Source organism: Coregonus clupeaformis, chromosome 6 (genome assembly GCF_020615455.1).
Source record: "Coregonus clupeaformis isolate EN_2021a chromosome 6, ASM2061545v1, whole genome shotgun sequence".
In the NCBI taxonomy this organism is placed as follows: domain Eukaryota; kingdom Metazoa; phylum Chordata; class Actinopteri; order Salmoniformes; family Salmonidae; genus Coregonus; species Coregonus clupeaformis.
This window is the reverse complement of record NC_059197.1, coordinates 29380326-29407624: the sequence shown is the minus strand read 5'-3', so window position 1 is coordinate 29407624 and position 27299 is coordinate 29380326. Positions and strand designations below refer to the sequence as shown.

General features: G+C 43.6%; 1 protein-coding gene across 1 annotated transcript in view; it reads right to left on the bottom strand.

Moving 5' to 3' along the window:
* Positions 1–27299, bottom strand: part of LOC121559952 (contactin-5-like) — a 326846-nt gene that overhangs the window by 246931 nt on the left and 52616 nt on the right. The gene's annotated exons all lie outside the window — the stretch shown is intronic.

Genomic DNA, 27299 nt, shown 5'->3' with positions numbered 1-27299 from the left:
CCATTACTAACACCTAGCATCCATTACTAACACCTAGCATCCATTACTAACACCTTCTGCTGCTAGCATCCATTACTAACACCTAGCATCCATTACTAACACCTAGCATCCATTACTAACACCTAACATCCATCACTAACACCTAGCATCCATTACTAACACCTAGCATCCATTACTAACATCTAACATACATTACTAACACCTAGCATCCATTACTAACACCTAACATCCATTACTAACACCTAACATCCATTACTAACGCCTAGCATCCATTACTAACACCTAGCATCCATTACTAACACCTAGCATCCATTACTAACGCCTAGCAACCATTACTAACACCTAGCATCCATTACTAACACCTTCTGCTGCTAGCATTCATTACTATCGCCTTCTGCTGCTAGTATCCATTACTAACACCTTCTGCTGCTAACATCCATTACTAACACCTTCTGCTGCTAGCATCCATTACTAACACCTTCTGCTGCTAGCATCCATTACTAACACCTTCTGCTGCTAGCATCCATTACTAACACCTTCTGCTGCTAGCATCCATTACTAACACCTTCTGCTGCTAGCATCCATTACTAACACCTTCTGCTGCTAGCATCCATTACTAACACCTTCTGCTGCTAGCATCCATTACTAACACCTAGCATCCATTACTAACACCTAGCATCCATTACTAACACCTAGCATCCATTACTAACACCTTCTGCTGCTAGCATCCATTACTAACACCTTCTGCTGCTAGCATCCATTACTAACACCTTCTGCTGCTAGCATCCATTACTAACACCTTCTGCTGCTAACATCCATTACTAACACCTTCTGCTGCTAGCATCCATTACTAACACCTTCTGCTGCTAGCATCCATTACTAACACCTTCTGCTGCTAGCATCCATTACTAACACCTTCTGCTGCTAGCATCCATTACTAACACCTTCTGCTGCTAGCATCCATTACTAACACCTTCTGCTGCTAGCATCCATTACTAACACCTAGCATCCATTACTAACACCTAGCATCCATTACTAACACCTAGCATCCATTACTAACACCTTCTGCTGCTAGCATCCATTTCTAACACCTAGCATCCATTACTAACACCTAGCATCCATTACTAACACCTTCTGCTGCTAGCATCCATTACTAACACCTTCTGCTGCTAGCATCCATTACTAACACCTTCTGCTGCTAGCATCCATTACTAACACCTTCTGCTGCTAGCATCCATTACTAACACCTTCTGCTGCTAACATCCATTACTAACACCTTCTGCTGCTAGCATCCATTACTAACACCTTCTGCTGCTAGCATCCATTACTAACACCTAGCATCCATTACTAACACCTTCTGCTGCTAGCATCCATTTCTAACACCTAGCATCCATTACTAACACCTAACATCCATTACTAACACCTTCTGCTGCTAGCATCCATTACTAACACCTTCTGCTGCTAGCATCCATTACTAACACATTCTGCTGCTAGCATCCATTACTAACACCTAGCATCCATTACTAACACCTTCTGCTGCTAGCATCCATTACTAACACCTAGCATCCATTACTAACACCTAACATCCATTACTAACACCTTCTGCTGCTAGCATCCATTACTAACACCTAGCATCCATTACTAACACCTAGCATACATTACTAACACCTAGCATCCATTACTAACACCTAACATCCATTACTAACACCTAGCATCCATTACTAACACCTAGCATCCATTACTAACACCTAGCATCCATTACTAACACCTAACATCCATTACTAACACCTAGCATCCATTACTAACACCTAACATCCATTACTAACACCTAACATCCATTACTAACACCTAACATCCATTACTAACACCTAACATCCATTACTAACACCTAGCATCCATTACTAACACCTAGCAACCATTACTAACACCTAGCATCCATTACTAACACCTAGCATCCATTACTAACACCTAGCATCCATTGCTAACACCTAACATCCATTACTAACACCTAACATCCATTACTAACACCTAGCATCCATTACTAACACCTAACATCCATTACTAACACCTTCTGCTGCTAGCATCCATTACTAACACCTAGCATCCATTACTAACACCTAGCATCCATTACTAACACCTAGCATCCATTACTAACACCTTCTGCTGCTAGCATCCACAAACGCACACATTCACACACTCACACACAAACGCACACACAAACGCACACATTCACACACTCACACACAAACGCACACATACACACACTCACACACAAACGCACACACACATTTCTACCAGCATGTTAAATGTGCAACCAGAGGGAAAAAAACTCTAGACCACCTTTACTCCACACACAGAGACACATACAAAGCTCTCCCTCGCCCTCCATTTGGCAAATCTGACCATAACTCTATCCTCCTGATTCCTGCTTATAAGCAAAAACTAAAGCAGGAAGCACCAGTGACTCGGTTAATAAAAAAGTGGTCAGATGACGCAGATGCTAAGCTACAGGACTGTTTTGCTAGCACAGACCGGAACATGTTCCGGGATTCTTCCGATGGCATTGAGGAGTACACCACATCAGTCACTGGCTTCATCAATAAGTGCATCGATGATGTCGTCCCCACAGTGACCGTACGTACATACCGCAACCAGAAGCCATGGATTACAGGAAACATCCGCACTGAGCTAAAGGGTAGAGCTGCCGCTTTCAAGGAGCGGGACTCTAACCCGGACGCTTATAAGAAATCCTGCTATGCCCTCCGACGAACCATCAAACAGGCAAAGAGTCAATACAGGACTAAGATTGAATCGTACTACACCTGCTCTGACGCTCGTCCGATGTGGCAGGGCTTGAAAACTATTACAGACTACAAAGGGAAGCACAGCCGCGAGCTTCCCAGTGACACAAGCCTACCAGACGAGCTAAACCACTTCTATGCTCGCTTCGAGGCAAGCAACACTGAAGCATGCATGAGAGCACCAGCTGTTCCGGATGACTATGTGATCACGCTCTCCGTAGCCGATGTGAGTAAGACTTTTAAGCAAGGCCGCAGGGCCAGACGGATTACCAGGACGTGTACTCCGAGCATGTGCTGACCAACTGGCAAGTGTCTTCACTGACATTTTCAACATGTCCCTGACTGAGTCTGTAATACCAACATGTTTCAAGCAGACCACCATAGTCCCCTTGCCCAAGGACACTAAGATAACCTGCCTAAATGACTACCGACCCGTAGCACTGACGTCTGTAGCCATGAAGTGCTTTGAATGGCTTACATCAACACCATTATCCCGGAAACCCTAGAACCACTCCAATTTGCATACTGCCCCAACAGATCCACAGATGATGCCTTCTCTATTGCACTCCACACTGCCCTTTCCCACCTGGACAAGAGGAACACCTACGTGAGAATGCTATTCATTGACTACAGCTCAGCATTCGACACCATAGTGCCCTCAAAGCTCATCACTAAGCTAAGGATCCTGGGACTAAACACCTCCCTCTGCAACTGGATCCTGGACTTCCTGACGGGCCGCCCCCAGGTGATAAGGGTAGGTAACAACACATCTGCCACACTGATCCTCAACACGGGGGCCCCTCAGGGGTGCGTGCTCAGTCCCCTCCTGTACTCCCTGTTCACCCATGACTGCATGGCCAGGCACGACTCCAACACCATCATTAAGTTTGCCGACGACACAACAGTGGTAGGCCTGATCACCGACAACGATGAGACAGCCTATAGGGAAGAGGACAGAGACCTGGCCGTGTGGTGCCAGGATAACAACCTCTCCCTCAACGTGACCAAGACAAAGGAGATGATTGTGGACTACAGGAAAAAAATAGGACTGAGCACGCCCCCATTCTCATCGACGGGGCTGTAGTGGAACAGGTTGAGAGCTTCAAGTTCCTTGGTGTCCACATCACCAACAAACTATCATGGTCCAAACACACCAAGACAGTCGTGAAGAGGGCACGACAAAGCCTATTCCCCCTCAGGAGACTGAAAAGATTCGGCATGGGTCCTCAGATCCTCAAAAAATTCTACAGCTGCACCATCGAGAGCATCCTGACTGGTTGCATCACCGCCTGGTATGGCAACTGCTTGGCCTCCGACCGCAAGGCACTACAGAGGGTAGTGCGTACGGCCCAGTACATCACTGGGGCCAAGCTTCCTGCCATCCAGGACCTCTATACCAGGCGGTGTCAGAGGAAGGCCCTCAAAATTGTCAAAGACTCCAGCCACCCTAGTCATAGACTGTTCTCTCTGCTACCGCACGGCAAGCGGTACCGGAGTGCCAAGTCTAGGTCCAAAAGACTTCTCAACAGCTTCTACCCCCAAGCCATAAGACTCCTGAACAGCTAATCATGGCTACCCGGACTATTTGCACTGCCCCCCCCACCCCATCTTTTTACGCTGCTGCTACTCTGTCAATGATTTATGCATAGTCACTTTAACTCTACCCACATGTACATATTACTTCAACTACCTCAACTAGCCGGTGCCCCCGCATATTGACTCTGCACCGGTATCCCCCTGTAAATATAGCCTCCCTACTGTTATTTTATTTTACTTCTGCTCTTTTTTTCTCAACACTTTTTTTGTTGTTGTTTTATTTTACTTTTTTTATTAAAAATAAATGCACTGTTGGTTAAGGGCTGTAAGTAAGCATTTCACTGTAATGTCTGCACCTGTTGTATTCGGCGCATGTGGCCAATAAAATTTGATTTGATTTGAAATGCACACATTCACACACACTCACACACAAATGCACACACACACACTCACACACAAACGCACACACACACACACTCACACACAAACGCAAACATACACACACTGACACACAAACACACGCATTTGTGCATACTACACCAACACTACATTACGTTACATTACATTACATTACGTTACATTACGTTACATTACGTTACATTACGTTAGATTACGTAACATTACGTTGCATTACATTACATTACGCTACGTTACATTACGTTACGTTACATTACGCTACATTACGTGACATTACGTTACATTACGTGACATTACGTTACATTACGCTACATTACGCTACATTACGTTACATTACGTTACATTACGTTACATTACGTTACATTACGCTACATTACGCTACATTACGTTACATTACGCTACATTACGTGACATTACGTTACATTACGTTACATTACGCTACATTACGTTACATTACGTTACATTATGTTACATTACGCTACATTACATTACGTTACCTTGCGTTACATTACGCTACATTACGTTACATTACATTACATTACATTACATTAAGCTACATTACGTGACATTACGTTACATTACGTTACATTACACTACATTACATTACGTTACCTTGCGTTACATTATGCTACATTACATTACATTACGTTACATTACGTTACATTACGTTACATTGCGTTACATTACGCTACATTACATTACATTACGTTACATTACGTTACATTGCGTTACATTACGCTACATTACATTACATTACGTTACATTACGCTACATTACATTGCGTTACATTACTTTACATTACGTTACATTATGTTACATTGCGTTACATTACGCTACATTACGTTACATTACGCTACATTACGTTACATTACGTTACATTACGCTACATTACGTTACATTGCGTTACATTACGCTACATTACGTTACATTACGTTACATTACATTACATTACGCTACATTACGTTACATTACGCTACATTACGTTACATTGCGTTACATTACGCTACATTACGTTACATTACGTTACATTACGTTACATTACGCTACATTACGTTACATTACGCTACATTACGTTACATTGCGTTACATTACGCTACATTACGTTACATTACGCTACATTACGTTACATTACGTTACATTACGCTACATTACGTTACAATGCGTTACATTACGCTACATTACGTTACATTACGTGACATTACATTGAGTCGCTAAGCTTCGACATGCCTTCATCTGCAGATCCTTTCATAAGTTCATACAGATATACAGACAGTTTAACTGATGACACCCCCCACAGATACCAGTACCAGACAGACACACTCATTGATGGAAGGACGGACGGACGACCACATGCTGACGGACGGACACATCAATCAATCACATTGTATTTATAAAGCTCTTTTTATTTCAGCATATGTCAGAAAGTGCTATACAGAAATCCAGCCTAAATCCCCAAACATCAAGCAATGCAGATGTAGAAGCACGGTGGCTAGGAAAAACTCCCTAGAAAGGCAGGAACATAGGAAGAAACCTAGAGAGGAACCAGGCTTTGAAGGGTGGCCAGTCCTCTTCTGGCTGTTGTTTTTGTATTTCACCTTTATTTAACCAGGTCAGCCAGTTGAGAACAAGTTCTCATTTACAACTGGGACCTGGCCAAGATAAAGCAAAGCAGTGCGATAAAAACAACAACACAGAGTTACATATGGGGTAAACAAAAACAAAACGTACAGTCAATAACACAATAGAACATCTATATACAGTGTGTGCAAATGTAGTAAGTTATGGAGGTAAGGCAATAAATTGGCCATAGTGCAAAATAATTACAATTATAATTTAGTATTAACACTGGAGTAATAGATGTGCAGAATATGATGTGCAAATAGAAATACTGGGGTGCAAATGAGCAAAATAAATAACAATGTAAATAACAAAATGGGGATGAGGTAGTTGGGTGGGCTAATTTCAGATGGGCTGTGTACAGGTGCAGTGATCGGTAAGGTGCTCTGATAACTGATGCTTAAAGTTAGTGAGGGAGATAAATGTCTCCAGCTTCAGATATTTTTGCAGTTCGTTCCAGTCATTTGCAGCAGAGAACTGGAAGGAATGGCGACCTAAGGAGGTGTTGGCTTTGGGGATGACCAGTGAGATATACCTGCTGGAGCGCATACTACGGGTGGGTGTTGCTATGGTGACCAATGAGCTAAGATAAAGCGGGGATTTGCTGTGCCGGGTGGAGATTACAACATTCCATGGCCATTAAGGCCAGATTTTTCTCCAAGATGTTCAAACGTTCATAGATGATCAGCAAGGTCAAATAATAATCACAGTGGTTGTAGAGGTTGCAACAGGTCAGTACATCAGGAGTAAATGTCACTTGGCTTTCATAGCCGGGCATTTAGATGCAGGTGCGGTACAGAGAGATAGTTGAAAACAGCAGGTCTGGGACAAGGAAGCACATCCGGTGAACAGGCAGAGACAGCAAGGGCGGTTTGTCGCTCCAGTGCCTTTCCGTTCACCTTTGCACCCCTGGGCCAGACTACACTCAATCATAGGACCTACTGAAGAGATGAGTCTTCAGTAAAGACTTAAAGGTCGAGACCGAGTCTGCGTCTCTCACATGGATAGGCAGACCATTCCATTAAAATGTAGCTCTATAGGAGAAAGCCCTGCCTACAGCTGTTTGCTTAGAAATTATAGCGACAGTAAGGAGGCCTGTGTCTTGTGACCGTAGCGTACATGTAGGTCTGTACGGCATGACCAAATCGGAGAGATAGGTAGGAGCAAGTCCATGTAATGCTTTGTAGGTTAGCAGTAAAACCTTGAAATCAGCCCTAGCCTTAACAGGAAGCCAGTGTAGAGAAGCTAGCACTGGAGTATTATGATCACATTGTTTGGTTCTAGTCAGGATTCTAGCAGCCGTGTTTAGCACTAACTGAAGTTTATTTAGTGCTTTATCTGGGTAGCCGGAGAGTAGAGCGTTGCAGTAGTCTAATCTAGAAGTGACAAATGCATGGATTCGTTTTTCTGCATAATTTTTGGACAAACAGTTTCAGATTTTTACAATGTTACGAAGATGGAAAAAAGCTGTCCTTGAAATATTCTTGATATGTTCGTCAAAAGAGAGATCAGGGTCCAGAGTAACGCCGAGGTCCTTCACAGTTTTATTTGAGACGACTGTACAACCATTAAGATTAATTGTCAGATCCAACAGCAGATCTCTTTGTTTCTTGGGACCTAAAACTAGCATCTCTGTTTTGTCCGAGTTTAAAAGTAATACATTTGCCGCCATCCACTTCCTTTATGTCTGAAACACAGGCTTCCAGGGTAGGACATTTTGGGGCTTCACCATGTTCCAAATGTAGAGCTGTGTGTCGTCCGCATAGCAATGCACGTTAACATTTTGTTTCCGAATGACATCACCAAGAGGTAAAATATATAGTGAAAACAATAGTGGTCCTAAACTGGAACCTTGAAGAACACCGAAACGTACAATAGATTTGTCAGAGGACAAACCATCCACAGAGACGAACTGATATCTTTCCGACAGATAAGATCTAAACCAGGCAAGAACTTGTCCGTGTAGACCAATCAGGGTTTCCAATCTCTCCAAAAGAATGTGGTGATCGATGGTGTCAAAAGCAGCACTAAGGTGCACGAGAACAGACACAGAGCCTTGGTCTGAGGCCATTAAAATATAATTTACCACCTTCACGAGTGCAGTCTCAGTGCTATGATGGGTTCTAAAACCAGACTGGAGTGTTTTGTACACATTATGTGTCTTCTGGAAGGCAGTGTGTTGCTGAGGAATAGCTTTTTCAAACATTTTTGAGAGGAATGGGAGATTCGATATAGGCCGATAGTTTTTTACATTTTCTGGGTCAAGGTTTGGCTTTTCAAGAGAGGCTTTATTACTGCCACTTTTAGTGAGTTTGGTTCACATCCAGTGGATAGGGAGCCATTTATTATGTTCAACATAGGAGGTCCAAGCACAGGAAGTAGCTCTTTCAGTAGTGTAGTTGGAATAGGGTCCAGTATGCAGCTGGAAGGTTTAGAGGCCATGACTATTTTCATGACTGTGTCAAGAGATACAGGATTAAAAAACACGAAGGTCTCCATTGATCCTTGGTCCTGGCAGTTCTGTGCAGACTCAGGACAGCTGAGCTTTGGAGAAATACGCAGATTCATAGAGGAGTCCGTAATTTGCTTTCTAATGATCATGATCTTTTCGTCGAAGAAGTTCATGTATTCATCACTGCTGAAGTGAAAGCCATCCTCTCTTGGGGAATGCTGCTTTTTAGTTAGCTTTGCGACAGTATCAAATAGAAATGTTGGATTGGTTCTTATTCTCCTCAATTAGGTTGGAAAAATAGGATGATCGAGCAGCAGTGAGGGCTCTTCGATATTGCTCTGTACTTTCTTTCCAAGCTAGTTGGAAGACTTCCAGTTTGTTGGAGCGCCATTTCCGTTCCAATTTTCTGGAGGCTTGCTTCAGGGCTTGGGTATTTTTTCTATACCAGGGGAGCTAGTTTCTTGTGACAAATGTTTTTTGTTTTTAGGGGTGCGACTACATCTAGGGTATTACGCAAGGTTACGTTTAGATCCTCAGTTAGGTCGTTAACTGATTTGTGTACTCCGACGTCCTTGAGTAGTTGGAGGGAGTCTGGAAGGGCCTCTAGGAATCTTTGGGTTGTCCGAGAATTTATAGCACAGCTTTTGATGGTCCTTGGTTGCAGTCTGAGCAGATTATTTGTTGCGATTGCAAAGTAATAAGATGGTGGTCCGATAGTCCAGGGTTATGAGGAAAAACATTTAGATCCACAATCTTTATTCCACGGGACAAAACTAGATCCAGGGTATGACTGTGGCAATGAGTAGGTCCGGAGACATGTTGGACAAAACCCACTGAGTCGATGATGGCTCCGAAAGCCTTTTGGAGTGGGTCTGTGGACTTTTCCATGTGAATATTAAAGTCACAAAAAATGTGAATATTATCTGCCATGACTACAAGGTCTGATAGGAATTCAGGGAACTCAGTGAGGAACTCTGTATACGGCCCAGGAGGCCTGTAAACAGTAGCTATAAAAAGTGATTGAGTAGGCTGGAAAGAGTTCATGACTAGAAGCTCAAAAGACGAAAATGCAGTCATTTTTGGGGGGTAAATTGACATTTGCTATCGTAAATGTTAGCAACACCTGTGCCTTTGCGGGATGCGCGGGGGATATGGTCACTAGTGTAACCAGGAGGAGAGGCCTCATTTAACACAGTAAATTCATCAGGCTTGAGCCATGTTTCAGTCAGGCCAATCACATCAAGATTATGATCAGTGATTAGTTCATTGACCATAACTGCCTTGGAAGTGAGGGATCTAACATTAAGTAGCCCTATTATGAGATGTGAGATATCACAATCTCTTTCAATAATGACAGGAATGGAGGAGGTCTTTATTCCAGTGAGATTGCTAAGGCGAACACCGCCATGTTTAGTTTTGCTCAACCTAGATCGAGGCACAGACATTACATTTTACATTTTAGTCATTTAGCAGACACTCTTATCCAGAGCGACTTACAGTTAGTGAGTGCATACATTTTCATACATTGAGACATGGTATCAATGGGGATAGCTGAGCTGACTACACTGACTGTGCTCCTGGCAGACTCCACTAAGCTGGCAGGCTGGCTAACAGCCTGCTGCCTGGCCTGCACCCTATCTCATTGTGGAGCTAGAGGAGTTAGAGCCCTGTCTATGTTGGTAGATAAGATGAGAGCACCCCTCCAGCTAGGATGGAGTCCATCACTCCTCAGCAGGCCAGGCTTGGTCCTGTAGCACCCCTCCAGCTAGGATGGAGTCCGTCACTCCTCAGCAGGCCAGGCTTGGTCCTGTAACACCCCTCCAGCTAGGATGGAGTCCATCACTCCTCAGCAGGCCAGGCTTGGTCCTGTTTGTGGGTGAGTCCCAGAAAGAGGGCCAGTTATCATACAAATTATATCTTTTGGGAGGAGCAGAAAACAGTTTTCAACCAGTGATTGAGTTGTGAGGCTCTGCTGTAGAGCTCATCACTCCCCCTAACTGGGAGGGGGCCAGAGACAATTACTCGATACCGACACATCTTTCTAGCTAATTGACACGCTGAAGTTATGTTGCTCTTGGTGACCTCTGACTGTTTCATCCTAACATCGTTGGTGCCAACGTCGATAACAATATCCCTATACCCTCTACACTCGCCAGTTTTTACCTTAGCCAGCACCATCTTCAGATTAGCCTTTACGTCAGTAGCCCTGGCCCCTGGTAAACAGTGTTTGATCACTGGATGATTATTTTTAAGTCTAATATTGTGGGTAATGGAGTCGCCAATGACTGGGTTTTCAATTTGTCAGGGCTAATGGTGGGAGGCTTCGGTGGCTCAGACCCCGTAACGGGTGGAGGAGAGACCTGAGCAGGCTTGGCCTCTGACTCCAACTCGTTGCTTAGTGGGGAGAACTAGTTGCAGGTTTCTGTTGGCTGAATGAGCGACACTGGTTGAGCATGCCGACAGCATTTCTTTCGAGAAGCCTTGAGAAAATTGTCCGGCTGCGGGGACTGTGCCAGGGGATTTATACTACTATCTGTACTTACTGGTGGCACAGACGCAGTTTCATCCTTTCCTACACTTAAATTGCCCTTGCCTAACGATTGCATCTGAAGCTGGGCTTGCAACACAGCTATCCTCACCATAAGGCGATAGTTCTCCTGTATATTATGAGCACAACGACTGCAATTAGATGGCATAGTGTTAATGTTACTACTGAGCTTGGGCTGGTGAAGGTCCTGTAGAACCATGTCCAGATAAAGGGTCCTGTAGAACCATGTCCAGATAAAGGGTCCTGTAGAACCATGTCAAGATAAAGGGTCCTGTAGAACCATGTCCAGATAAAGGGTCCTGTAGAACCATGTCCAGATAAAGGGTCCTATAGAACCATGTCCAGATAAAGAGTCCTGTAGAACCATGTCCAGATAAAGAGTCCTGTAGAACCATGTCGAGATAAAGGGTCCTGTAGAACCACGTCCAGATAAAGGGTCCTGTAGAACCATGTCCAGATAAAGGGTCCTGTAGAACCATGTCCAGATAAAGAGTCCGGGGTGAAAAAGTTGCATGAAAAAAGTAGAGCGAGTAAAAAATATAAAAATAACTAAGACGTTGGTAAAACGTGTTAAATGAAGACAAATTAAACGGTAAAAAAAAAACAAACATCAAGTTTGGCAGGTAGCCAAGCAGCAACAAACAGCACAGCATGGAGACAGGTGACACGCTCAAAACATGCACGCACCCACAGCCTCCCTTCTCACACAAACTCCCATGTTTTCTTCTTATTTATTTATTTTTTATTTTTAAAAAAATTATATAGAAATGAAAACCGTAAAGGAGAAGGAATAGGGGACTGACTGTACATGTTGAGATGTAGGGAACTGACTGTACATGTTGAGATGTAGGGGACTGACTGTACATGTTGAGATGTAGGGGACTGGCTGTACATGTTGAGATGTATGGGACTGACTGTACATGTTGAGATGTAGGGGACTGGCTGTACATGTTGAGATGTAGAGGACTGGCTGTACATGTTGAGATGTATGGGACTGACTGTACATGTTGAGATGTAGGGGACTGGCTGTACATGTTGAGATGTATGGGACTGACTGTACATGTTGAGATGTAGGGGACTGGCTGTACATGTTGAGATGTAGGAACTGACTGTACATGTTCCGATGTAGGGGACTGACTGTACATGTTCCGGTGTATGGGACTGACTGTACATGTTGAGATGTAGGGGACTGACTGTACATGTTGAGATGTAGAGGACTGACTGTACATGTTCCGATGTAGGGGACTGACTGTACATGTTGAGATGTAGGGGACTGACTGTACATGTTGAGATGTAGGGGACTGACTGTACATGTTGAGATGTAGGGGACTGACTGTACATGTTGAGATGTAGGGGACTGACTGTACATGTTGAGATGTAGGGGACTGACTGTACATGTTGAGATGTAGGGGACTGACTGTACATGTTCCGATGTAGGGGACTGACTGTACATGTTCCGGTGTATGGGACTGACTGTACATGTTGAGATGTAGGGGACAGACTGTACATGTTGAGATGTAGAGGACTGACTGTACATGTTCCGATGTAGGGGACTGACTGTACATGTTGAAATGTAGAGGACTGACTGTACATGTTGAGATGTAGGGGACTGACTGTACATGTTGAGATGTAGGGGACTGACTGTACATGTTGAGATGTAGGGGACTGACTGTACATGTTCCGATGTAGGGGACTGACTGTACATGTTCCGGTGTATGGGACTGACTGTACATGTTGAGATGTAGGGGACAGACTGTACATGTTGAGATGTAGAGGACTGACTGTACATGTTCCGATGTAGGGGACTGACTGTACATGTTGAAATGTAGAGGACTGACTGTACATGTTGAGATGTAGGGGACTGACTGTACATGTTGAGATGTAGGGGACTGACTGTACATGTTGAGATGTAGGGGGCTAGCTGTACATGTTGTGATATAGGGGACTGACTGTACATGTTGAGATGTAGGGGACTGACTGTACATGTTGAGATGTAGGGGACTGACTGAACATGTTGAGATGTAGGGGACTAACTGTACAAGTTGAGTTGTAGAGGACTGACTGTACATGTTGAGATTTAGGGGACTGACTGTACATGTTGAGATAAAGGGGACTGATTATTCATGTTGAGATGTAGGGGACTGGCTGTACATGTTGAGATGTAGGGGACTGACTGTACATGTTGAGATGTAGGGGACTGACTGTACATATTGAGATGTAGTGGACTGACTGTAGATGTTGAGATGTAGGGGACTGGCTGTACATGTTGAGATATAGGGGACTGATTATTCATGTTGAGATGTAGGGGACTGACTGTACATGTTGAGATGTAGGGGACTGACTGTACATGTTGAGATGTAGAGGACTGACTGTACATATTTAGATGTAGGGGACTGACTGTAGATGTTGAGATGTAGGGGACTGGCTGTAGATGTTGAGATATAGGGGACTGATTATTCATGTTGAGATGTAGGGGACTGACTGTACATGTTGAGATGTAGGGGACTGGCTGTACATGTTGAGATATAGGGGACTGATTATTCATGTTGAGATGTAGGGGACTGGCTGTACATGTTGAGATGTAGGGGACTGACTGTACATGTTGAGATGTAGAGGACTGACTGTACATATTTAGATGTAGGGGACTGACTGTAGATGTTGAGATGTAGGGGACTGGCTGTAGATGTTGAGATATAGAGGACTGATTATTCATGTTGAGATGTAGGGGACTGACTGTACATGTTGAGATGTAGGGGACTGACTGTACATGTTGAGATGTAGGGGACTGACTGTACATATTGAGATGTAGGGGACTGACTGTAGATGTTGAGATCTAGGGGACTGGCTGTACATGTTGAGATATAGGGGACTGATTATTCATGTTGAGATGTAGGGGACTGACTGTACATGTTGCCTACAAGACATTTTACGATGCTTGTCCCAAACCGCTCTTCAATTTCAATCTCATTCCACACACTTATACGGCTCCAAAGAAGCCCTCTACATTTAATGAATGTGCAATATTTCACCAGGTTTATGCCACAATATATTCAATATCAAAATCAGGCTTTCTGCAGAGCTAGAGAATTGAAATAATGGAATGCTTTCTGGGTTTTTTGTGCTCCTAAATAGACCGAATGTGACTCAGCCCCTTTCTCAACAACCTGCATCTACATTTGTGACTGTTTTATGTCCCAATTTCATTTATTTATTGAGCCAAACTGTATTCTTTCTTCTTTTTTATGCTTTCTTCTTTCTGGCAAACCAATTACATGATACAATCTGTTTCAGCCAGTCAAAGCCTCTTTAAATCCTAGTCTTGTTCAAAGTAGATATTATTATTCATTTTGAAACCAAGATGCAGTACATTTGATAAAATCTAAATGGACACCTTTCCAAGAAACACTGACTGACCCAAATAACTTTGTATAGTAAGACAACTAACTAGTATGGAGATTTTCAACCACTTTTAACATTTTCAACCACTATTCAATTATTTGGTTTAAACATGTGACATTCAACCACCATTAATCTATTCTCGTAAATAACAAACATTTAGATATTCCAAATAGAAACACAATAAATAATACACTGAACAAAAATGTAAACGCAACATGTCCCATGTTTCATGAGCTGAAATAAAAGATCCCAGAAATGTTCCATACGCACAAAAAGCTTATTTCTCTCAAATTTGTTTACATCCCTGTTAATGAGCATTTCTCCTTTGCCAAGGTAATCCATCCACCTGACAGGTGTGGCATATCAAGATGATGATTAAACAGGATGATCATTGCACAGGTGCACTTTGTGCTGGGGACAATAAAAGGCCACTAGAATGTGCAGTTTTTGTCACACAACACAATGCCAGAGATGTCTAAAGTTTTAAGGGAGTGTGCAATTGGCATGCTGACTACAGGAATGTCCAGAGCTGTTGCCTGAGAATTTGAATGTTCATTTCTCTACCATAAGCCGCCTCCAACATCGTTTCAGAGAATTTGGCAGTACGACCAACCGGCCTCACAACCGCAGACCACGTGTAACCACGCCAGCCCAGGACCTCCACATCCGGCTTCTTCACCTGCAGGATCGTCTGAGACCAGCCACCCAGACAGCTGATGACACTGTGGGTTTGCACAACAGCAGAATTTCTGCACAAACTGTCAGAAACCATGTAAGGGATGCTGATCTGCGTGCTCGCATCATTACCAGGGCCTTGACCTGACTGCAGTTCGGCAACGTAACCATCTTCGGAGGGCAAACGCTAACCTTTGATGGCCACTGGCACACTGGCGAAGTGTGCTCTTCACGGATGAATCCCGGTTTCAACTGTACCTGGCAGATGGCAGACAACCTTTATGGAGTCGTGTGGGCGAGCGGTTTGCTGATGTCAATGTTGTGAACAGAGTGCCCCATGGTGGCGGTAGGGTAATGGTATGGGCAGGCATAAGCTACGGACAACGAACACAATTGCATTTTATCGATGGCAATTTGAACGCACAGAGATACCGTGACGAGATCCGGAGGCCCATTGTCGTGCCATTCATCCGCCACCATCACCTCGTTTCAGCATGATAATGCACAGCCCCATGTCGCAAGGATCTGTACACAATTAATGTAAGCTGAAAATGTCCCAGTTCTTCCATAGCCTGCATATTCACCAGAAATGTCAACCATTGAGCATGTTTGGGATGCTCTGGATAGACGTATACGACAGCATGTTCCAGTTCTAGCCAATATCCAGCAACTTCGCACAGCCATTGAAGAGGAGTTGGACAACATTCCACAAGCCACAATCAACAGCCTGATCAACTCTATGCCAAGGAGATGTGTCACGCTTCATGAGGCAAATGGTGGTCACACGAGATACTGACTGGTTTTCTGATCCACGCCCCTACCTTTTTTTTCTGTGACCAACAGATGCATATCTGTATTCCCAGTCATGTGAAATCCATAGATTAAGACCTAATTAATTTATTTCAATGGACTGATTTCCTTATATGAACTGTAACTCAGTAAAATCTTTGAAATTGTTGCATGTTGCGTTTATATATATTTTTGTTCCGTGTAAATACAACAATAAATAAACACTACTGTTCAATCTAAATACAATGTCTCTGTCAAAGATTCTGCCGAGGCTGCCCCTCCTCCTTGCTCGGGCAGGCTTCGGCGTTCATCGTCACCGGAATACTAGCTACTCCCGATCTATGTTCTATTTTTCTATGTTGCACCTGTTGTATTTTGGATTTTGGATTCTTTACTTATTTCAGTAAAGTACGTTTCATTGAGTTCTGTGTCCTGCGCCTGACTTCAATCCACCGCATTACACTGACACTCGTGACAGTCTCACTCTCAAACCGTATAATTCTGACTAGCCCTGTAATTCTCAGCTTTACGTGTCCAAAGATGTCATCATATGGATCCTAATGTCAGTTTGAATGTCTTATGACACCAGCGGTCCCTGGGGTAGAGAGGAAAGAGGAATTGGTTGGTGTTCTTAGTAATGTTTGCTTTAGTATGCCACTCTTAAATGCAGAATTGTAATAAGATGTAATAAGGGATGGATCAAAATTTACATAATTAATTTAAACGGTCTTCATTTTAATTAGACTTTATTAACAACAAGAGGGCTGTGTGTTGAAGCCTACAGTGCCTTGCAAAAGTATTCATCCCCATTGGCGTTTTTCCTATTTTGTTGCATTAAAACCTGTAATTGAAATGGATTTTTATTTGGATTTCATGTAATGGACATACACAAAATAGTCGAAATTGGTGAGAATTTTTTTTTAAAACTTGTTTAAAAAAATGCAAAAAAATAAATAACGGAAAAGTGATGCGTGCATATATATTCACCCCCGTTGCTATGAAGCCTCTAAATAAGATCTGGTGCAATCAATTACCTTCAGAAATCACATAATTACTTAAATAAAGTCCACCTGTGTGCAATCTAAGTGTCACATGATCTGTCATATGATCTCATTATATATACACCTGTTCTGAAAGGCCCCAGAGTCTGCAACACCACTAAGCAAGGGGCACCACCAAGCAAGCGGCACCATGAAGACCAAGGAGCTCTCCAAACAGGTCAGGGACAAAGTTGTGGAGAAGTACAGATTAGGGTTGGGTTATAAAAAAATATCAGAAACTTTGAACATCCCACGGAGCACCATTAAATCCATTATTAAAAAATGGAAAGAATATGGCACCACAACAAACCTGCCAAGAGAGGGCCGCCCACCAAAACTCACAGACCATGCAAGGAAGGCATTAATCAGAGAGACATCAAAGAGACCTAAGATAACCCTGAAGGAGCTGCAAAGCTCCACAGTGGAGATTGGAGTATCTGTCCATAGGACCACTTTAAGCCGTACACTCCACAGAGCTGCGCTTTATGGAAGAGTGGCCAGAAAAAAGCCATTGCTTAAAGAAAAAAATAAGCAAACATGTTTGGTGTTCGCCAAAAGGCATGTGGGAGACTCCCCAAACATATGGAAGAAGGTACTCTGGTCAGATGAGACTAAAATGGAGCTTTTTGGCAATCAAGGAAAACGCTATGTCTGGCGCAAACCCAACACCTCTCATCACCCCAAGAACATCATCCCCACAGTGGTGGCAGCATCATGCTGTGGGGATGGTTTTCAACGGCAGGGACTGGGAAAACTGGTCAGAATTGAAGGAATGATGGATGGCGCTAAATACAGGGCAATTCTTGATGGAAACCTGTTTCAGTCTTCCAGAGATTTGAGATTGGGATGGAGGTTCACCTTCCAGCAGGACAATGACCCTAAGCATACTGCTAAAGCAACACTTGAGTGGTTTAAGGGGAAACATTTAAACATCTTGGAATGGCCTAGTCAAAGCCCAGACCTCAATCCAATTGAGAATCTGTGGTATGACTTAAAGATTGCTGTAGACCAGCGGAACCCATCCAACTTGAAGGAGCTGGAGCAGTTTTGCCTTGAAGAATGGGCAAAAATCCCAGTGGCTAGATGTGCCAAACTTATAGAGACATACCCCAAGAGACTTGCAGCTGTAATTGCTGAAAAAGGTGGCTCTACAAAGTATTTACTTTGGGGGGTGAATAGTTATGCGAGCTCAAGTTTTCTGTTTTTTTTGTCTTATTTCTTGTTTGTTTCACAATAAAAAATATTTTGCCTCTTTAAAGTGGTAGGCATGTGTAAATCAAAATATACAATCCCCCCAAAAATCAATTTTAATTCCAGGTTGTAAGGCAACAAAATAGGAAAAATGCCAAGGGGGGTGAACACTTTTGCAAGCCACTATACTTCTTGCTATTTAAGAAATAAGAGGTAGGCCTGCCTGTTTGACAGACGAAATGAGCAGCAGTCATTTCTCTGGTCGTTGTATTGGTTCAATGGTGACAAATGTCTCCAGTCCCTGGAGCAAACACTTTGTGCTATCCAGGTGCACGAGTACAGGACATCAATAAGCTGCTCCCAAACGTTTTAAACCAGCATTAGGAAATTGCATCTCTCATAGTTCATCTGGGATTCAATGACATTGTGAAGAGCAGCTCAGAACAGCTGAAGATGGATTTTAAAGCACTGATTGGGTCTCTGCTTGACACCAACAAAACACCCCATAATATCTGACCCACTGCCCTCCCTAAATAGTGGCATTGAATGTTTCAGCAGACTTTTAGCTCTCCATAACTGGCTACGAGACTATTGTAGCTATGTGGGTGTACCATTTATTGACAATTTTGATACCTTCTGGAAACAAAGCTTGTTTTATAAGGAGGATGGGATCCACCCAAATAATTTGGGTCCCTGGATTCGTTTGGGTTCCTGGATCCTTTCATAGCATTATAAGGCTGCGTTGAGACAATTACTTATCAACCCAGGCCCATCTCAGTTAATCCCTACCATTGAGTCACTGAGTTGTCATAATGCTTCAGCAAACGTACATTAACCAAGGGGGGTTGGAAGACACAATGTAAGTAACCTAATTTATGTCCCTCTAGCTGCCCTGGGTGCCTCTGCTGATCCTGCAGCTGTTGTGTGCAGTAATCATGTGCCTAGGAACCAGATTTATACTGTTAGCACTGAGCCGGTGTGCCCGAGGAGGCAGTCCACTGTGTGCAGCTCTGCACTAACATAAAGAACATGAGCACATCTACTGCTGCTAAGCTTCCCAGTAAAGCAATAAAAACAATCAAGCATCCCAGAAAGTGCTCAAAATAGACCACATTAACAAATGTAGCTTAAGAAACAAGGTTCATGAAATCAATAATTTGCTAGGAACAGATGACATTCATATTCTGACAATCTCTGAAACTCACTTAGATAATACCTTTGATGATACAGTGGTAGCAATACAAGGTTATAACATTTACAGAAAAGACAGAAATGCCAAAGGTGGAGGTGTTGCCGTTTAAATTCAGAACCACATTCCTGTAAAAGCTTAGAGAGAATCTCATGTTAAATATGGTTGAATTACTATGGCCACAGATTAATCTGCCTCACCTAAAGCCCATTTTGGTGGGAAGCTGCTATAGACCACCAAGTGCTAACAGTCAGTACCTGTACAACATGTGTGAAATGCCTGATAATGTAAACCTAAACCTCAACTGAATCTTGTGATAAATAATGTGGGAATTGAGCAAGTTGAGGTGACTCAACTGCTTGGAGACACCCTGGATTGTAAACTGTCGTGGCCAAAACACCTGCATTGCTTGCTGTTTGGGGTTTTAGGCTGGGTTTCTGTATAGCACTTTGTGACATCTGCTGATGTAAAAAGGGCTTTATAAATACATTTGATTGATTGATATTGATACAACAGTAGCTAAGATGGGGAGAAGTGTGTCCATAATAAAGCGCTTCTCTGCCTGTTTAACAACACTGTCAACAAGGCAGGTCCTACAGGCTCTAGTTTGACTGTTCAGTCATGTGGTCAGGTGTCACAAAGAGGGACCTGCCGAATCAAACCAAATCACATTTTATTGGTCACATAGTTAGCAGATAGTATTGCAGGTTTAGCGAAATGCTTGTGTTCCTAGCTCCAACAGGGCAGTAATATCTAACAATTCACAACAATACACACAAATCTAAAAGTAAAATAATGGAATTAAGAAATATATAAATATTAGGAATATATAAATATAAAATATTAGGATGAACGAGTGGCATTGACTAAAATACAGTAGAATCGAATACAGTATATACATATGAAATGAGTAAAACAGGATGTAAACATTATTAAAGTAACTAGTGTTCCATTATTAAAGTGACCAGTGTTTCCATGTCTATGTATATAGTAAACCTCATAGTGCAGCAAATCTATGTACAAACCTCAAAAGTAACTGGGTGGTAGCCAGCTAGTGATGGCTATTTAACAGTCTGATGGCCTTGAGATGGAAGCTGTTTTTCAGTCTCTCAGTCCCAGCTTTGATGCACCTGTACTGACGTCACCTTCTGGATGATAACGGGGTGAACAGGCCATGGCTCGGGTGGTTGATGCCCTTGATAATCTTTTTGGCCTTCCTGTGACATCGGGTGCTGTAGGTGTCCTGGAGGGCAGGCAGTGTGCCCCATGTGATGTGTTGGGCAGACCGCACCACCCTCTGGAGAGCCTTGCAGAATTTCTTCAGCCACTGTCTGTGTGGGTGGACCATTTCAGATTGTCATTGATGTGGACACCGAGGAACTTGAAGCTTTTCACGTTCTCCACTGCGGGAAGGTCGATGTGAATAGGGGCGTCTCTCTGTTGTCTCCTGAAGTCCACGATCAGCTGCTTCGTTTTGTTTTTCACGTTGAGGGAGAGGTCATTTTCCTGGCACCACTCCGCCAGGGCCCTCACCTGTCCTCCCTGTAGGCTGTCTCGTCATTGTTGGTAATCAGGCCTACTACTGTTGTGTCGTCTGCAAACTTAATGATTGAGTTGGAGGCGTGCTTGGCCACGCAGTTATGGGTGAACAGGGAGTACAGGAAGGGGCTGAGCACGCACCCTTGTGGGGCACCAGTGTTGAGGATCAGCGTAGTGGAGGTGTTGTTTCCTACCTTCACCACCTGGGGGCGGCCTGTCAGGAAGTCCAGGACCCAGTTGCACAGGGCAGGGTTCAGACCCAGTGCCCCAAGCTTAATGATGAGCTTGAAGGGTACTATGGTGTTGAAGGCTGAGCTATAGTCAATGAACAGCATTCTTACATAGGCATTCCTCTTGTCCAGATAGGATAGGGCAGTGTGCAGTGCGATGATGATTGCATCGTCTGTGGATCTATTGGGATGGTATGCAAATTGAAGTGAGTCTAGGGTGACAGGTAAGGTAGAGGTGATATGATCCTAGACTAGCCTCTCAACGCACTTCATGATGACAGAGGTGAGTGCTATGGGGCGATAGTCATTTAGTTCAGTTACCTTTGCTTTCTTGGGTACAGGAACTATGGTGGCCATCTTGAAGTGGGGGAGCAGACTGGGATAGGGCGAGATTGAATATGTCCATAAAAACTCCAGCCAGCAGATCTGTGCATGCTCTGAGGACGCGGCTAGCGATATCATCTGGACCGGCAGCCTTGCAAGGATTAACACGCTTAAATGTCTTACTCACGTCATCCACGAAGAATGAGAGCCCACAGACCGCGTCGTGTTATCCTCAATGCGGGTGAAGAAGGTGTTTAGCTTGTTCGGGAGTAAGACGTCGGTGTCCGCGACGTGGCTGATTTTCCCTTTGTAATCCGTGATTGTCTGTAGACCCTGCCACATACGTCTCGTGTCTGAGCCGTTGAATTGCAACTCCACTTTGTCTCTGTACTGACGTTTTGCCTGTTTAATTGCCTTCAGGAGGGAATAATTACACTGTTTTGTATTCAACCATATTCTCAGTCACCTTGCCATGGTTAAATGCGGTGGTTCGCGCTTTCAGTTTTGTGAGAATGCTGCTATCTATCCCCGGTTTTTGGTTTGGGTAGGTTTTAATAGTCACAGTGGGAACAACATCCCCTATACACTTCCTGATAAACTCAGTCACGTGTCCGTGTATACATCAATGTTATTCTCAGAGGTAACCCGGAACATATCCCAGTCCGCGTGATCAAAACAATCTTGAAGCATGGATTCTGATTGGTCAGACCAGTGTTGAATAGATCTTAACACAGGTACATCCTGTTTGAGTTTCTGCCTATAGGAAGGAAGGAGCAGAATGGAGTCGTGATCTGATTTGCTGAAGTGAGGGCGAGGGAGGGCCTTGTAGCCATCCCGGAAGGGTGAGTAACAATGGTTGAGAGTTTTTGTAGCGCAAGTACTACATGCAATGTGTTGATAGAACTTCGGTAACGTTTTCCTCAAATTTGCATTGTTAAAATCCCCAGCTACAATAAATGTGGCCTCAGTATATGTGGTTTCCAGTTTGCACAAAGTCCAGTGTAGTTCATTAAGGGCCGTCGTGTTATCGGCTTGAAGGGGAATATACACGGCTGTCACTATAACCGAAGATATTTCTCTTGGGAGGTAATACTGTCGACATGTGATTGTGAGATATTCTAGGTCGGGTGAACAAAATGACTTGAGTTCCTGTACTTTATCACAATAACACCATTAGTAGTTAATCATGAAACATACACCACCGCCTTTCTTCTTCCCGGAGAGTTATTTTTCCTGTCTGCGTGATGAACTGAGAACCCAGCTGGCTGTATGGACGGTGACAGTATATCCGGAGAGAGCCATGATTCCATGAAACAGAGTATGTTACAGTCCCTGATGTCTCTCTGGAAGGAGATCCTCGCCCTGAGCTCGTCTACTTTATTGTCCAAGGACAGAACATTAGCAAGTAAAATACTTGGAAGCAGTGGATGGTGTGCACGCCTCCTGAGTTGGACTAGAAGTCCACTCCGAATACCTCTTCTCCGCCAGTGGCATCTTGGAGCAGCCTCTGGAATAAGTTCAATTGCCCTGGGGGGTACGAACAAAGGATCCAATTCGGGAAAGTCGTATTTCTGGTCGTAATGCTGGTGAGTTACCACCACTCTGATATCCCAAAGTTATTTCTGGCTGTATACAATAACACAAAGATTGTTCTGAGCTAATAATGTAAGAAAATACTTCAAAGTTGCTTAGGAGCTAGAAGCAGAGCTGCCATGTCTGTCGAACAGTGGCTCAGAACAGGGTGCATGTAAGTCTCTTACAACTCAAAGTGGAGGAGAGATTGACTTCATCACTACTTGTTTTTATAAGAAGTGTTTACATGCTGAATGCTTTGAGGTGTCTGTTTAAACTACTAGCACACAGCTCGGACACCCATGCAAACCCCACAAGACATGCCACCAAAGGTCTCTTCACAAACCCCAAGGCAAGAACAGACTATGTGAGGCGCACAGTACTACACAGAGCCATGGCTACATGGAACTCTATTCCACATCAGGTAACTGATGCCAGCAGTAGAATCAGATTTTTAAAAAACAGCTAAAAATACACCTTATGGACCAGCGTGACTGTGAAGACACACATACAGGCACAGACACACATGATAAGAAATGCACTCTACACACACCTAACAGATATAGCCCCTGGTTCTCCTCAGACTTGACTGCCCTTGACCAGCACAAAAACATGCTGTGGCGTACTGCATTAGCATCAAACAGCTCCCGCGAAATGCAACTTTTCATGGAAGTCAGGAACCAATATACACAATCAGTTAGGAAAGCAAAGGCTAGCTTTTTCAAACAGAAATTTGCATCCTGTAGCACTAACTCCAAAAAGTTTTAGGACACTGTAAAGTCCATGGAGAATAAGTGCACCTCCTCCCAACTGCCCACTGCACTGAGGCTAGGAAACACTGTCACCACCGATAAATCTACGATAATCGAGAATTTCAACAAGCATTTTGCTGCGGCTGGCCATGCTTTCCACCTGGCTATCACTACCCCGACCACCAGCTCTGCACCCTCCACTGCAACTTGCCAATGCAACTTGCTCCTTCACACAAATTCAGACAGCTGATGTTCTGAAAGAGCTGAAAAGTCTGGACCCCTACAAATCAGCTGGGCTAGACAATCTGGACCCTTACTTTCTAAAATTAGCAGACAAAATTGCCGCAACCCCTATTACTAGCCTGTTCAACCTCTCTCTTAACAAACCTCCAAAAGAGCTTCAACGCCATACAACACTTCTTCCGTAGCCTCAAACTGCTTTTAAACACTAAATGCATGGTCTTCAATATGCTCTACATATTCGTCGCCAAACCCACTGGCTCCAGGTCATCTATAAATCACTGCTAGGCAAATCCCCGTCTTATCTTAGCTCACTGGTCACCATAGCAACACCCACCCATAGTATGCGCTCCAGCAGGTATACCTCACTGGTCATCCCCAAAGCCAACACCTCCTTTGGCCGCCATTCCTTCCAGTTCTCTGCTGCCAATGACTGGAACTAATTGCAAAAATCTCTGAAGCTGGAGACTCTTATCTCCCTCAATAACTTTAAGCATCAGTTGTCAGAGCACCTTACCGATCACTGCACCTGTACACAGCCCATCTGAAATTAGCCCGCCCAACTACCTCATCCCTATATTGTTATTTATTTTGCTAATTTGCACACCAGTATCTCTATTTGCACATCATCTCTTGCACATCTATCATTCCAGTGTTAATACGAAATTGTAACCATTTTGCACTATGGCCTGTTTATTGCCTTACCTCCATAACTTACTACATTCGCACACACTGTATATAGATTTTATGTTGTATTTTTGACTTTATGTTTTGTTTTACCCCATATGTAACTCTGTGTTGTTGTTTTTATCGCACTGCTTTGCTTTATCTTGGCCAGGTCGCAGTTGTAAATGAGAACTTGTTCTCAACTGGCTTACCTGGTTAAATAAAGGTGAACAAATAAAAAATAAACAAATAAAAATAATACACAATGTTGTATTGTAAATATGTGATAGTGGAGTAGTGGCCTGAGGGAATACACTAAATGTATTGGGTAAAGTGTTATGAAATGTAATGTCATGTAATATTTTAAACTGTATATAACTGCCTTAATTTTGCTGGACCCCAGGAAGGGTGGCTACAAATACAAATACCTTTAATTAAAGAAAATGGCAAAAAGCAAAGACCTACCCCTTGTTAGCTTAATATTTTGAATAAAATTAAACGGATCCAATTATATAAAGTGATCTATAACAGCGCTTTGGTCCGCTTCATGCTAGAAACAAGCTGTAAAGTATGCAGGAAAGACATGACTGTCACGACTTCCGCCGAGGCTGCCTCCCCTCCTTGTTCGGGCAGGTTTCGGCGTTCGGCGTCACCGGCTTACTAGCTACTGCCGATCCATTTATCATCACTCCATTTGTCTTGTCTTCAATCACACACACCTGGTCCTTATTCCCTCATTAGTCATGGTATAAGTGTTCCCTCTGCTTCCCTGTCTGTGTGGGTGATTGTTTATTGTGGAGGTTAGTGAAGCTCGGTAGAGCTCGTGTATTGTGCCTTGTATTTTCCAGTGCGCCTGTTTTGTGCCCTGGAGTGTGCTTCTGCGTAAACCCGTATTTTGCGGATTAAAGCCTGTTAATCTGTGATTTACCCTCCTGTTAATCTGTGATTTACCCTCCTGTTAATCTGTGATTTACCCTCCTGTTAATCTGTGATTTACCCTCCTGTTAATCTGTGATTTACCCTCCTGTTAATCTGTGATTTACCCTCCTGTTAATCTGTGATTTACCCTCCTGCGCCTGACTCCTTCATCACCACCTCATCACAATGACTCCGATGCATATGGTGATATCATTGTTTTGTTTTTTTGGGACATTCAGAAGCTGAGCTACATCTTCTATAGCCAAGGAGACAAAAATGTTTGACTTTGCTTGGGAAGTAATCTAATTCTGTCACTATCAATTGATTAAGCTATTCACCTTCTGTACAATAGAAGATGTTTAAACCAAGACAGCTTTTAGGGAAACACTTGTGACCTTCTCTCATTGGGTTAAGCCACGGAAGAAGAGTAGCCAGTTAAAGCTTACATTTGTTCTGCGAAGGGTTAGGCTTAGGGTTAGGCTTAGGGTTAGGCTTAGGGTTAGGGTTAGGGTTAGGGTTAGGGTTAGGGTTAGGGTTAGGGTTAGGGTTAGGGTTAGGCTTAGGGTTAGGCTTAGGGTTAGGGTTAGGGTTAGGGTTAGGGTTAGGGTTAGGCTTAGGGTTAGGCTTAGGGTTAGGGTTAGGGTTAGGGTTAGGGTTAGGGTTAGGGTTAGGGTTAGGGTTAGGCTTAGGGTTAGGCTTAGGGTTAGGCTTAGGGTTAGGCTTAGGGTTAGGCTTAGGGTTAGGGTTAGGCTTAGGGCAGGCCTACTCTGTCTGGGGTGGGTTAGGGTTAGGGTTAGGGTTAGGCTTAGGGCAGGCCTACTCTGTCTGGGGTGGGTTAGGGTTAGGGTTAGGGTTAGGGTTAGGGTAGGCCTACTCTGTCTGGGGTGGGTTAGGGTTAGGCTTAGGGTAGGCCTACTCTGTCTGGGGTGGGTTAGGGTTAGGGTTAGGGTTAGGGTTAGGGTTAGGGTTAGGGTTAGGGTTAGGGTTAGGGTTAGGGTTAGGGTTAGGGTTAGGGTTAGGGTTAGGGTTAGGGTTAGGGTTAGGGTTAGGGTTAGGGTTAGGGTTAGGGTTAGGGTTAGGGTAGGCCTACTCTGTCTGGGGTGGGTTAGGGTTAGGGTTAGGGTTAGGGTTAGGCTTAGGGTTAGGGTTAGGGTTAGGGTTAGGGTAGGCCTACTCTGTCTGGGGTGGAAAGGGTTAGGCTTAGGGTAGGCCTACTCTGTCTGGGGTGGAAAGGTAACTTTGAAATCTGACATCTCAGATTTCATTATTATAGGGACAGTTTCATTGTAAACAAGACACACTGATTTGGAGAAATGTATCTCTGTCCATTCTTTGCCTGTAATTTCGGTAATTTGTGTGACATTAAAAAATATTCTGCTAATATGTAAAATGACATTGAATCAG